The sequence below is a fragment of the Furipterus horrens genome, unplaced genomic scaffold (genome assembly GCF_987537825.1).
Source record: "Furipterus horrens unplaced genomic scaffold, mFurHor1.1.pri manual_scaffold_7, whole genome shotgun sequence".
Lineage (NCBI taxonomy): Eukaryota > Metazoa > Chordata > Mammalia > Chiroptera > Furipteridae > Furipterus > Furipterus horrens.
In genome coordinates, this window is record NW_028327177.1 from 41,532,367 (window position 1) to 41,548,015 (window position 15,649).

General features: G+C 35.0%; 1 long non-coding RNA gene across 1 annotated transcript; it reads right to left on the reverse strand.

Annotated features, from left to right (window-relative positions):
* Window positions 1-2,032: 2,032 nt before the first annotated feature.
* On the reverse strand, window positions 2,033-10,438 carry LOC150004341 (uncharacterized). The gene is made up of 3 exons (XR_016512284.1): window positions 10,384-10,438; window positions 5,648-5,726; window positions 2,033-2,427 (listed from the first exon to the last, which is right to left on the reverse strand). It is a non-coding gene; the product is annotated as an uncharacterized LOC150004341 (long non-coding RNA).
* Window positions 10,439-15,649: the final 5,211 nt, after the last annotated feature.

The following is a 15,649-nucleotide window of genomic DNA, read 5'->3' on the forward strand; positions in this document are numbered from 1 at the left end:
AAGGAGAAAGTCTGCCCTCTGCTTACACATCTGGACTCCAAGTGCCTTTCGACCTATAATGTTAACTATCCCCCAGAGCCTTCTGGGTCAAGGAGACTGCCATCATCCCAATCTCCCTGCAGCTCAGAGGACCAGTTATTTCAGTCTTCCAGCTCTCCAAGTGATCTTCCGACTTGGGCATAGGCTCTCAGTGGAACTCTTGGGCTTCCCCGTCTGAAAAATACCTTTAGCGTCCGTCTTCTCACAGGTGGATAGCCTGCTTCCTAGATTTATTATGGAATTCAGAAACAAGACCAGAAGAAGAGGTTGGGGATATAGCAGCCAAAATTTTAACCTCCATTCTTGTTTTGTGAGGAAGGAAGCATGTTCTTATTGTCTTTTTGAGTTTGTCATGTGATCCTTACACACTCAGCCACAGGCACCTACCCCAAATTTCCCCAGTGATTGGAGTGATGCTAGAAATGAAAACTTGAGTAAATGTGTCCTCTGTCTTCTCAGAGCCCCCAGAATGGCAGGCTGGTGGCACTGATTATATTGTGATGTTAAACATATAAACACCATATAGTCTTCTGTTTTCTCATTTCAATGTTTCTGCTGTGTGGATAAATATAGTGAAGTATGCGAAGTATGTAAAAATACTGGAAGGAAGGTACTTTTCAAAGACAGTATCCTTTCTAACCAATAATTATTATTTTTACAGCAATAAAAAAATAAACAAGCAAACAGTGAGTTCCTCAATTCAGGGGCTGTATTTTACTGATTCTTCTTTTCCCAGCCCTCTGTAAAGTGCCTGGTACAGGGGGTTACTAGAAATATTTGTTGAATAGGTGATTAAAAAATAAATAAATGAGTACATTTTGTGACTCTAATTATTTATAGTATTTATATGTTATAAAGATTGATTTTCAAATTTGTGATTTCAGATTAAATTATTATATGTAAAAACTGCCTGACTCTCCATCACAGTGAGCACATGACTCATTGACCCATAAAGGCACCCCAATTATCTTTATTTTAAACTACTTAAATGCAATAACCTATGTTTACTTTTTTGTGACTGTCTAAACTTCTCCATAAAAATATGAATCATTGTTATACAAAATTAATACATTTACAACTGCTGCCTTATTACTTCAACAATCTACTTTGAAATCTAAAAGTGTTTCCTCAAATATAATTTGCCGTAAACCATTTGACCTATTAAGCATTAAATAATTCTGATTTCTTATTTTCAAGTTGAAGTTTTTTGACTAAATTAGATAGAAGCATTCTCTATTATTTTTTCTCAAAATTTTAGATCATATACAAAATGAGAATGAAAATAAATAATCCAGTTTGCTTTTGGAATTATTTGAACATACTTTCAAGAAGAGTCTAATAATTCTACTTTTTTTTAGATAAAATAATTATTTTATTCAAAGAGATGTATTCTGCACTTTAGAAAGGTTTAGTTTGGTTTAGTTTGGTAGGTCTTCTTTCCACTTAGTTTTCCTTCATATACAGGAATCTAGTCTCTTGTAAATTTACAAGAACCTATTCATTTCCCTACCTCCACCCTGCTCACCTCTGAGAGGTGCCCCGCCTCCATCTTCAATAAGTCTTTGCTTAGAGTGGAGTGTGGTATTTCCTTCCCCCAGGAATCTGTGTTCTGGACACAAATTTCTGTTTCACAATTACGAAAGCTTACCTTGGTTTGCTATTCAAAGAGGTGCATGTCTCTGCACCCCCCATTTTTTAAATTACGAGTGCAAGAAGTGCCATCTCATTTTTAATTCACATTTCAGAATTTCAATGCCCAAAGATGAAGGATGCAACAAGGTATATAGGAGTATATTATCACTCTTTCCAGTTGCCAGAACAATTTTATTATGTTTGTAAATGTGGCTAAAATTTGAAGTTTGACCTTCTATCTTTTCCATAGTTAGCACAAGATAATTGGTTTACAGTTCAATTATACCTCCCTCACCAGGAATGTTCACAATTCTAAACACTGCCATATGATCTTCGTAAAATCCTATTCATCCTGTACAGTCCAGATCACCATGAGAGACGTGTTAGTCACTGGTTGCTTGTATTGTCAAGGAGCTCATTTGTCAGTTTGCCATCTTGATATCTATCCCTGCTTTTTTCTCAGGATGGCTGCAACCTGTAAGAGCATCCTCCTGTCCCTTCTCCCAGTCCATGTGGTGCCGCTGGAACCCATCACATTCCTTCAGCAGTTTGTGACACAGGCCCCAGTAATCAGTGTGTTCTAGTCCAAGGGCCTCCATGATTGGTTCAGGAAGTGGCACAAGATGAAAACCAGGCCAACATGAATCATTTCAGGAACTTTTATTGGAACTTTTGGGAAAGATGTGTGCTTTCCAACGGGATTGTTAAATTGAGGATGATAACATTCCAGAGCTGCTGTGAGTGATAGAGTGCCAGCTGGATAAAGAAGCCAAGACAAAGGAAAAACAAACTGAGACAGGGACAGACAGACAGAGAAACCAGAAACTGTCTGGCTTAGCAGCCCTGATACTGTGACTTTTACCTGCTATCATTGTTAATGATATTTGTTCACAGATTTATGTTATACAGCACTCTGTGAGTTCCCCAAAAGTATTACTGATGCTCATCAGGCCTTTAAATTTGGTTTTCTTTTCACACTTTTCTCAGCTATCACACATGCAAAATGATCTGATGTCTATTTTTTTAATTCACCCAAGAATGGTGTGATGCTTAACTTTATGTCTTAACTTGACTGGACTGTGAGATGTCCAGATATTTGGCTAAACATTATTTCTGGGTATATCTATCAAAATGTCTTGGAATAAAGTTAGCCCTTGAATGAGTAGATAAGGTTAGTAGCTTTCCTTCCCCAATGTTGGTGGCCATCATCCAATCTGTTGAGGCCCAAACAGAACAAAAAGGCAGAAGAAAGAAGAATTCATGCCTTCCTGCCTGTTGGCTTGAATTGGCACATCGATCTTCTCCTGCTTGACATTCTTAGTTCTCAGGCCTCTGGACTCAGTCTGAGTCAAACCACTGGCTTTCCTGGGTCTTCAGCTTGTAGGTGGCACATCATGGGATTTCTCCACCTCCATCAAAAAATGAGCCAATTCCTTATAATAAATGTCTCTCTCTCCCTCTTCCTTTCTCTCCATCTATATATGTTGGTTCTGTTTCCCTGGAGGACCCTAATACAGGTTGTATATAACTAATACCATTCTAGATGCAGAGAAATGAAATTAATTCATTAGATACAATGGATGCCTAAGGGCATTCAGGATTAATTTTCTTACAGAATCTTCCCCTGCCCCCTCCAAAAAGGTCTTAATATTTTTTTGCTGTGATTTCTAATGATTTCAATATTTTCACACATAAAAAACTTTCATTTCTCCCTACATCACCCAAATCTTGTTTCTATATTCTGAACCCTAATAAACTTGTCTTTCAAGCACTGTATGTGCATATGTGAAGTTATCATGTTCCCCCCAAAGTGCTCCTCTCCCTGGCTTTCCCTCCAGTCAATGTCATCAGAAAATGACAGTCATTGTAGACCACCACCTCATCACATAAACCTGAACAGTACTTATTCCTATAGATTCTAACTTCCCAAATGTTTCTTTAATCTACACTTCCAATTCAATCTCTATTACCATTGCCTGAATTGAGCTCATTATTTCATATCCAGATGATATCAAAATATCCTAAATATTTTCCCTGTTGCTAGCCTCTATTCTTTCACACCCATCCTTCAAAGCCTCACCAAGACCTTTTATCTAAAATACAACTTTTATGGGGTTTTTTTGCCTCCTCCCATTCTGTCAAAGCTGGAGTTAGGATTCAAACCAGGTTTGCCTGTTTCAAAGCCTATCTTCCTCTATAGGCCATACTATGCTTCCTGGTTCATCTAGAACAAGAGTTTTCAAACATTTTTTTCTAGCTATGCAGTCCTTGTTTTAAACAAAGTCATGGGTAAGTTGAAAAATTAAAAACACCAATTTGGAGTTATTCTGGTTAAAACTAGGGGGGAAAAACACCTAGAAACCATTCATACAGCATCTTCATGGCACCCTCAGCTCTCCACAGTATTCTTGCAAATCACAGACCCATTTTACAGATGAACAAACTAAGCCTGCCGAGATTCAGTGCCCTACCCTGTCACCATCTCTCCCACCTGTGATTCAGCTCTCTTCCCATTTTGCCTCATGAAAGATGACATGTAAATTATTATCTTGAAAAACTCACATGTTTATTAACATGGTGAACTAATTATTTTTAAACTAAAACTGCTGAATACCTTTTAATAAAGCATATAATTCTTTGGTGATGTCAAATAGTCATCCTTTTGATTCACCTGTTTTGGAAGTTTCATTGGCACTTATCGAATTTTCTTGTGGCCTAGATATCATTATTACTTGGTCTACTTAGAGCTTGCCCTACATTAGATTTCTCTGTGACAGCCTGCTTATTTGTAAGGAGCTTATTTAGCCTCTGTCTATATTACTTCTTATGGATAAGTATCCTGGAAAAAAGCAAAATTGATTGATGGTCTTTACCTTTAAATCTCCTTTGGATAATTACGATGTTTTTAATTGAGGAATAATTAGCATACAACATTCATTTCAGGTGTACAACATAAGGATTTGATATTTATATAAGCTGTGGTCACCACAATAAGTCTATAATTGTGATAATTTTAATTATTTTCCAGACTTTTCTAAATTCAACTAATCTTTAAATTTTTATTGAAGTTATTGGGATGCCATTGGTTAATAAAGTTATATAGGTTTCAAGTGTGCAATTCTACAATATAATGCATCATCCATATATTTTATTATGTGTTTACCACCCCAAGTCTATACTTTCATCACCATTTATCCCCCCTTTACCCTCTTCTACCTCCTCCCACTCCCCTTTATCTCTGGGAATCACCACACTGTTGTCTAAGTCTATGAGATGTTTTTTTTTTCTTTGTTTAATCCCTTTACCAGTTTTCACTCAGCCCCCACAACCCCCGACCCCTGACAGCTGTCAGTCTGTCGTCTGTATATATGAGTCTGTTCTTATTTTGTTTGTTATTTTGCTCATTAGATACCACATATAAGTGAAATCATGTGGTACTTGTGTTTCTCTGACTGGCTTATTTCACTTAGCATAACACTCCCCAGGTCTCGATATGGCCTACATGTATGTAGATAAATAGAAATATCCCCCACCTTTTCTCCCCAACACCCCAAGTTTATTTTATATGCAGAACTTTTCTGTGTTTAAAATGATCCCTGTTCAGTAAAGGATGATGGTGTAGTTTGAGATATATAACATAAATGCCAGATAACCATGGTTTGTGTGAAGGACAGAGGAAAGAAAGACAAGCTCCCAAACACAGGACTCAGGACAAAAACAAGGAAACAAGGACTGTAGGCCAGGAAAATTAGGGACAGACTTCTTAGGAGGCAGGGATGGTGTCAAAGAACCTCCAATCCAGGGTCAAAGTGCAAACAAGAAAGAATCCAGAGTGTGGGACTCGATTAGGTTAACAATGTGAGAGGACAGCCTTGGCATTGAGAATGTGATTGAAATATGTCTCTGATGTGTCACATTCATGCATCACCAGCATAGGTTTGAACCAGTATAAATGGCTACATATCTGTGTCCTTACCTTCCTTACTCCTCCAGTTCCATCCTGCTGACTCCGTGGGCTGGATCAGATAGGACCACTCACTTAAACTTGGCTTTGACTGCAAAGGAACAACATTCTTAGGTAAAATAATCATTTCACCTAGAAATGTAATCACATGTTTAGCGGTGACTCTAAAACAGCTATTCATTAAAATGATGTTTCATTCCAATTCTAAGTTCTGAAGAAATTTTGTGAATTTTTTTCTCACAAAAACAATTGAGCAATTATTTTTTCAGTTCCCAGCAAAAGAGTTACATATAACAATATTTTTTCTATAAAATATTAATATTACTTTTTATACAGTGAAGTAGAAGACATTTATTACATATTTTCCCCATTACCAACATTGGCCATAATACCCCTGGAGTTAACATATAGGAGGTGCTGTGATAAACAATTCATTTCTTTTGTTCTATGTCTTTGGTGTCAGTAAGTACCAAGCCACAATCCCTGAGAGCTAGTCATCACACCTATTCCAAACCTCAAAGAGATTGGGGAATTGATGTAAGATGGGGATTTGTGATTACAGTAGTCCCTCTCTATATCACAGTTCACTTATCGTGGCCTCACTGTATCACAAGATTTTTTTAAATATTATATTTAATTATTTATCATGGATTTTTTGTTATATAGTGGGATTTTGTGGTACTGTACATGTATGTTGTTAAAGTTACGTAGGTTTAAGAGTGTAAAATAAATGTAAGGTCCCTACTTCGCAGGGGGCATCTAGAATGAAATGCCCACGATAAGTGAGGGAATACTGTACCCTTGATTACACACTGTCCCATATTTCCTATACAGTACTCTCAGACTAAGAATTAAACTAAAAACCCATTGAAGGAAAGACAACCCTGGAGTGTTTGCTCAGCCCAGGAAGTCAATATATACTTCTTGAATCAAAACTTAAATTAATTTTCCTTTTTTTCAAGACCTACCAAAATCAAATGAGAGAGAAATCCAAGCTATAATTTAATCCAAGAAGAAATCTTAAGCTTTTTTAAACCAACAAAAAGAGCATTTCAAAAAGAGGCTTGGTACTAATTATATTTTGCTGACATATGCCAATTATATTCAGCAATATTGTTCTCCCAGCTAGTTGGGTCATGTAACAGCCTGAGAGAACAATGATGCTGAATTAACAATTGCAGTGAAAGATTTCAAGAATCTCTTACTCAATTAGATGCTGACAAATTTACCTGTAAGTCATAAAAATTTTATGAAATTTAAGTGGTTTCATAAAGTGCATGTACTTTGCACAGTTAACACAATAGCTCTGAGATATGGAGTCCATTTTTATATGTTTATAATGTTCCTTGCTTATATTTAAGTGTCTTAGTAATCATGTATTTTTTTAGCCATTTCATCACATAATGTATGTATTAAGTTGTTTCTGCCAGTCATTTGAAACTAATATAGAAAATGTAATTCAACAATTCAATGGTCTTCCAGTGATGTCCAATTGTTCTATGATTATGGACAAATCACTTAACCTTCAGAAGACCAGTCGCAGTATATGCTGAAGTGAATATTAACCACAAATACCAAAATTAAGCAAAAAGATAAATGTTTTTAAGCATTCGTGTCTCATAGAAATATTAATATTCCTATTGAGGTACCAGGACTGAGCACTACCATATGCATTACAATTTTATTAGGAATGTAGTGCTTAAATGCACAAAATGATCTCTTTTTATTAAATTATTTCTTTTTAAAAATAAGAGAATGTTTCCAAAGCCATTGCATAGACAGAAAAATTGAGGCACTGAGCTGGGATTGTGTAACAGAAGTATCACGTAGAAAGTCTCACAGAGACTGAAATGGACTCCAAGAGCTTTTTTGGACTCCATATTGATCACTCCCCTTCAGTAGGGAGTTCAAAGTTTATTCAAACCTTGAGAACACACAATGACAAAAATATTAAGGAATATAAGATCAGAATCTTAGATACCTACGTCTTAACTCTTTTGATTGATTGATTTAATAATCTCTTTCCCCTCTCTCTCATATATAAGTAGTTATATAATACATATATAAATGACGAACTACTTGAGAACAAGAATTGTAGAGTAGTAAGTCCTCACTTAACATTTTCAATGGGTTCTTGAAAACTGCAACATTAAGTGAAATGACATACAAATAAATCAATTTTACCTATACTAATTAACAATAGTTAATAAGAGTTTCTATATCATATTTATAGTCATAAACACATAACCAAACTTCCCCCCAAAAAAGACCCAAAACACTTCTAATATTAAACATCAATATAAATGGGAGCTATACATACATTTAAATAAAATGAATAAAAATAAATAAGGTAATTATTTTCCAACCACTTATTCCATTGCAGGCCCACTCACAATCACTTACATTCACTCAAACGGGGACAATGTAGACATGCTAATTCACCTCACATGCACATCTTTGGGATGTAGGAGGAAACCAGAGGTCCCAGGAAAACACACGCAGATGTGGGGAGAATGTGCAAACTCCATACAGACAGTGGCTCTGGCCTGGAATCATTTTTTTAATCAAGGTTTTAATGGAACGATGTTGAAGGAAATAATCTTGTTCAAGAACCTGCTGTATTTAGCTTGCTTAGATTACAAAAAAGTAAAAATATCATCATTGCTAACTGAAGTAAACTTGACTAATTCTATGTGAAAATGATTATGGCAAATTTCTGGTACTTAGCCTATAGGCTTACTTGACAGCATAAAAACCATGCTGAGCAAGACAGATTCTGTCCTTCCTTAAAATTTTATCTTTTAATTATTTTTCTTCTAACATTATCAAAATCAACCACCTTTCAGATAACTTTATGCATTATAAAATATATATATCAGACAAGAATTACTAGAGCAACATTATAGATAAAGTCCTCAGAATAACATGGGATTCCTTTCTAAAGTACTCCTGGGCTACACCACAAGGAACTGAATAATTTAACAGGAGGTTTGGGGAAAGCCAAGCTAGTGATGTTGTTTCCCTTTAAAATAAGCATATGTATGTAATTCCCCAGTCTTATAAGCCCTGGTAAGTTCCTCTTGATCCTTCCTAATTTTAAAAATATGTCAAGTCAAGATCAACAGAGATTTCCTGTCTATAACCATTTCTCAAAACACAGATTGTGGCTACTGGTTCAGAAGTCAATTAGAAGGCCTATGTGGGTTGTAAGTACTCTACACTCAGTCTCATTTACATGATCTTTTTACATTCTGGTAGATACAAATAGCTTTGGATCCTTTACTTGATTTTGCATCTTGACCTTGACCACTGAAGTTTTAGAAAAGCCCTTTTCCTTGTGCAAAACAGCCATTGTTCTAGCAGTTCTTTTTGGCTTAGAAGACTTAAGGTCATGAGATATAGCCCCTTCTCTGACCTAATATCTTTGTTTGGCTTTTTCTCTTGAAATTACTTTAGACTGACTTCCATATTTGCACTATCATTCGTTTTTTTCACTCTCATCCCCTCCCTCTTCCCATTACTTGCACATACACACATGCATGCATACGCACACAGAGGAAAATCTATATGTGTCAGACATTCAGCAAGGGAAAGACAAAGGCACTGAGTTAATTACCCATCATTTACTGCTGCTGAGAAGAGCAGATGGCAGCAGACGATATGTAAATGGCAAGGGGCAGTGAATTATTCGATTTTTTTAGATTAATCGTCGATGACAAAGGAAGTGATTACAGGCTGTGACATTTATACAAATGTATACAGTACATCACACTAAAAAATAGAGCTTAATATTATTATAAGGATGTCAGGCATATGAACACTATTGTCACAATACAAAGAAACAAATTTTATAATGACCCAAGAATATGCTCTCCTTTTACCTTAAAATTGAGGGACCCCTAAAAAACAAGACGAACTAAAGCCTAAATATCATGAAGTAGTCTCCCCAAACCTAAGCAAATTAAAGAAGGAATAGAAAATGTTTATTGGAACATGAAACAAAACTATTGTTTGCTCATAACAGATCTAGTACCATATTAGTAAGTAAACTGTAAAACAGAAAAGGTGCTAACAAAATACAGGCAAGAAATTAAAATTAAAATTAAAGGTGATGTTTAGCTCTGAGGCCCATTTAGGTGGGTAGGGAGGAAAAACATACTAAAAAGGAAAAGAAAAAGGATTGTTTCTATTACATAAAAATTCTACCCTATCTGACACACACAGAGAAAATTTCCCAATAATTTTCAAGGTCAAAATGAAGAAATTCATGTCCAAGTTTTTCTTCTAAGTGATATACACATATGCATAACCATAAGTCCAAGAGCACAGACAACAGGCCACACAACACACACACACACACACACACAGCCTTCTCTTTGCAGGAGGGAAGCACAGTAGCCTGTATTTTCTGTTGCTTAAATAATTAATTGGTACATGAACAAATCAGATGCTTTCCTTCACAGATCAGAGAAACTGCCCCATCATCAAAATGTATTCAATCACCCCGTTATTAAATCGATATGGTACTAATATTATTGAAAAGAGAAAAAGCCATTGAGCCACATATTTGTTCCCTGAAAGCATCCCAGCCACTGCAGTTCTGCCCCTCCGGAAGAGAGGTTAGCTCCAAATATCAGCATATAGAAAGGTGGGGAGGGGGAGTTTAGGGCACATTTATCTATACTCTTCGAAATACTTTTAAAACATGCAAAGCAAAACATCACCAAAATTACTGCTGAGTACGTCACCATTATGCATTCTGTGTTGACAATAGGGTCACTGGTGCCTGTGAGTGAGAGAGAGAGAGAGAGAGAGAATCATCGTCCCAGTATGGAAGGGTAGGAGTCGGGGGAGGGGCATTATTAGTCAGCAGCAGCAGCAGCAGCTCTAGATAGAGCATTTAAGTCTGCCAATCCATTTTGAATGAACGTGAGTTCAGGAATAAAGTGCAAGCAGAACCAATCTGCCTGAAGAAAAGAAAAGCATAAAATATTACACAAAGAAAGGAGAATTTCCAGGGTGGCTTTAATAGCAACCCAAACTGGCAGGTGCACAAAGCAAGACATTAGCTTTGTGTGCTAGTTTTAGAAAATAATATTGTTTTTTTGTTTGTTTGTTTGTTTTTTTATGTAACCATACAAAGCAATACTCACAGATGCAAATAATGTTGATCTCTGCCTTGCTGTCAACATGATGTGGTACTCCACTCTACAACTTCCTTTTAAAAATTTACATATATATATATATATATATATATATATGTGTGTGTGTGTGTGTGTGTGTGTGTGTGTGTGCGTGTGTGTGTGTGTGTGTGCTGCTGACATTACATAAAAGCATGCTTAGATATAGGTGATTGTTATCCCTAGTCAAAAAGGAGCCTAAAATGTAACTACAATACCCTCACTCAGCATTTCACATGTTTTTTAATGTAATAATCTTTTAAATAAAATCTTTGAAATATTACTAAAGGCTGACCACTACCTGGAAAAGTTATGTGAATACCTAAATGCCATGACAAAAAAAAAAAAAACAATTATTTTAGCAAAGGATGCTGTGGAAATGTGCTCCATACCCACTCTGTTCTCTACACTATAGGACAGAGTGCCTATGAATAAGCCAAACAAAATAATTTTCCCTATATGTGAAAGTGGAAATATTCTAGAAGATTTTACATGTAAGAAAGAATTTGGGGAATACAGGTAAAATCTTGCAATATTAAAACAGTAGCCCTATGAAGGTCAAAGTTGTTAGCTGCTGAATTTTTATTAGGAAATACATGAAAAGTCATCATGTTGCAGATAGTTTCATTTTACATAAAACAAAACAAAAATTAGAAGACATATTTATCCACTATAAAAATTATATCACAAAAGAACTTTTATTTTAAAAATACCTGAAATGTCTATAAGTAATTTAGTTTGAATTTTCTTTGGATTTTATTAGAAGTCACCATTCCCCAATTTATAGAAAAAGAAAACAAAAGACAAGTGGAAATATAACTGGTAATCAAACTCCTCTATATGAACATCCAGGTTGTAACTGTGTTTAAAGTATTCTGTTTTAGCAAAATGTTTTTGTAAATCACAAACATTAAAAATGTTTTTATGGATAACCAAACCAAATTTTATTTGCTTGATAACAGATTATAGTAAGGACATATGTCATGAACATATTACTCAAAATAAACAAGAATTTGTTTATTAATCTTATCAGATCAAAGCAAAATCTTAGCAAATGAAAACCATTACAGTAAAAACAATTATATGCATTTTGAAGAAACACAGATTATAAATACAGATATATTAATATAGAATTATTTACAAATAGATAAAATGAATCCATTATACAGAATTTATATACTAATAGCTTACCCAGAATATTAAATTAAACTTTGCATTTATATCCAAGAAGATCTAGAAGGAAACCTTTTTTTGATAGTTAATATAGGCATTTATTAAAATGCCAGCATTTCTCAATGACATTTAGAGAATATTTAAAAGGGTAATTTTGGAATTTTAGGTAAATATATTTTAGAAAATAGATCTAAACTTCAAAACTATTTATTTAAATCAAATATTAGTCATACCATCAAAGCACCTCTACATCAAATGAGATAAACATTTTCAATTAGATATAATAAGATGAGTTAAATTTTTAAAAGCTGTCTGCTCATAGAATATAATGGTCCCATGCATTCTGAAGAATATTGAAAGAAATCATATAAAATAAAACATTTCTTTGAATCAGAAGATTGTGATCTGTAGTCCAAAAATAACTTATGGCTATAGTTTATTTTTTGTGTTACTTTAATGAATATATTGTAAGCTTCTCTGATCTGAAAATGGAATAAACAACTAGATTTAACATGAAAAAGTGTACTGCATAGTGTGCATAGATAGAAAAATAAATTTCACTTCAACTTATTTTTATGCTTTTGTACTTCACCTTTTAAACAGTATCACTTGTTTTTATAAAATATTTTAGTAATATTTTTCATGGTGCATGAATGCAAACATATATTTTCTGTATTAAATATTTACAATGCATTTTATATACATAATACATCTCCTTATATCAACACTAAATTATTTTCCAACAGCAAAGATAAAAAGTCTCAAAGAGAGTATAAATGCAGTAGCTCCTTTCTTTCTTATAAAATGTAACTGAATGAGGTAATATTAATAGTACTTCAATGCCTGGAATATCTCTAATTTGCCTACTTTCTTATTTAGAGATGGTGAAATGTATTTTGTCTTTTGAAAAGAACATCGATTCAAAGAATTATGAAATTTTGTAAGAGTAGAACTTCCATTTAATCTTTGGATGATTCCTCCAGTTCAACTCAACTGACTCCATTTTTATCAGTTCTATTTTTAAGGATAATGCAGAATTTACTATAGCAACCTAAACCCAAGGAGTTTTCTCTCATTTTCTTTTTTTTGCTGTAACTCAAACCCATAGAGCCCTCTGTTGGAAGGATTTCACATTGCATCACGCTGCCCCTTTTTGGAGCACAGAGCATGTTTAGGATGCGAACCTTTTTATAATTTTATGCTAACAATTTTTATTTTAGAAAACATAGGACACCAGGTTACATGTTGCTTCCCAACACAACACAGAATCATTTTGTGTCAAAATAATAAAGTATGTAAGTACATGATACCTTTGTTCCAGAAACTCCACTCTGCAGCATCAGTTCGGGGAAGGATGTTAAACTAGCGGATCCTAGTGCATCATGTTCTTCAGTCAGTGAAACCCTTGGATGCTGTTTTTGCAGAAGGGAATTGATGCAGACATCCTTTGGTCGAGCCCATAAGAGTGCTCTGAAGACGAGATAGATACATTCATTGGGCAAGTAATGATTTAAATGGGATCTAGAAGCTTTTTAAGTGTTAAAATATTTATACATTCATTTACAACAACAATATTTTCCTATATTTAAAAAAAGATGGCATCCAAAAGGAAGATTCCTGAACTCTCAAGGGTTATTTTTCAAAAATATGCGGCTTCTTGTTTAGCACATTTTTAATATCAAATTGAGGAGAGAGACTGTTGACGTACCAGGGTGCCAACTTCCTTGGACAGCTCAAGGTTCCCATATGCTGCAAACACCCCTGTGGGTCCCCTGTAGTTTTCCTCAACTTATCCAGACTCCCATTTGGTTTCCACAGTGGTAGGTTTCTCATCACTTCCCACCATCCTTATGGCTGCTACCCTCATCTCCTCAGAGAACCTCACTGATCCAGCACAGCCCTTCTTCCTCTCACCAGAACATGACACATTTAATTTCATCTTTTATAAAAAACCATTGTGGCTCTGCATGCCAATGTTATGACTTTTATGGATAATGTGGCTGACTTCTTGACTGGGTCAGGAAGCATCTTACTTGGCATTGAATAAATAATTTTTAATGCATTGTCTTCGTGGAGGCTATGTGCATGTGGCAGATTGGCAAATTTAGAAAACCCTGAAAGGTTACCCAACAGTTAATAGAATTTGAAATCATATGAAAATGCAGATTTCAATCATATTTTTGGCAAATTTTTATGGGTCATCTATCAAAAAAAAAAAAGGTATGTGCACATTAGTTTGTCTTCTTCAAAGACCCTTAGCTTATATGATGTAAGTTTTCTAAAGCCAAACTAATTTACACCCAAAAGCCTGTTTTGTTTTGGTTTGGGGTTTTTTTTTTACTAGCCTCAGGCAAAGGGCACAAGGTCTATTTTTTTAAAGGTTCAATTATCCCACATTATTTAAGAAGATATCTGAAAGTAAGCCTCAGAAACTTCTACATGAAAGGAAATGCTGATCTTACCCTTAAGCCAAACTAAGCTTTTCTTTAGAACATAGCCAAGCATATCTAGTCTTCAATAAAACTAGTTGAAAGCTTATGTTATACGTATCTATCTTTCTATATATATTTTTGAGGTAGTGAAAGAAGAAGCATAAGTCAAGGGAACAAAACTTAGGTAGTCATGAAAATAAGCAATAGCCTATAAGTCAAAATTTGGGTAGGGAATTTGGGAATAAGCTAAAAAAAAAAAAAATCAAGACTACTGCTCCGTTATATCTGTTCTGCAGTAACTCTCATGTTCATTTGCTACAGGCATTTATTTATATCACCTCATTTTGTACAAAGAAGGGGAGAAGGTAATGGGGATAACTGGTGAAGGAGGGTTTGACATTGGTAAATATGAGCAAAACCAATCCAAGTTGTTTAAGACGATGAAATTGGAGTGAAAAGGTCAGAAGAGTGAGTGGCATTTTAAAAATAATTCCAAGACTAATCTATAGAATTAGAAATGGGATTTGGAGGAAAGACCAGTTTTCCTAACCTTGAAATCACTTACATAATCCTGAAGAATTTTATTTCAGTAACTGTAAGACAAGGATTCCAGCTATACAGAGAATGATACTCAAAATTACAACGATTTAAATTAAAAAGCAAAATCTCAAACAAAATTAAACTCTAAGGGTTGGTATATATCTATCAGCTGATCCTGGCTACTCAGTCCCAAATCCCTGAGCTCAGAGCACAGAAACTGGGAAAGGTGTGTTTCTCTGGTAAGCAGATTTCCCCCTGCAGTCTCCAGGGTGATGAGAGAGGCATGCCTGTGGCCAGCATTCAGCATAGTCAAGTCATTGCAGCAATTCAACTTGAATCACCACCTGGACAGATGTGGGTGTCATTTGTGACTTAGATCTCATATTCTGAAATTGTGGACCTTCTAGATTAGTTCTCTACAATGAGTCTCATCATGTTCTGCATGGAATTTTTTGTTACTAGTTAGGCGTCCTGGGTTGAGTTTTAGTTCAAAAATCACATGGAGATGGTTCTATCATTTGCATCTTTGCACCTGAAGATCCTCATTTCAAGAAATAACATCACCTTCAGAAGATAAAGTAGTTAAAGAATAATTTCTCTTTTAGGACATACATTTTATTTATACATGAGAAAGCATCACATGCTAAAAGCAATTTGCTTACCACCACCCCAAACTCCTGATACTGGGG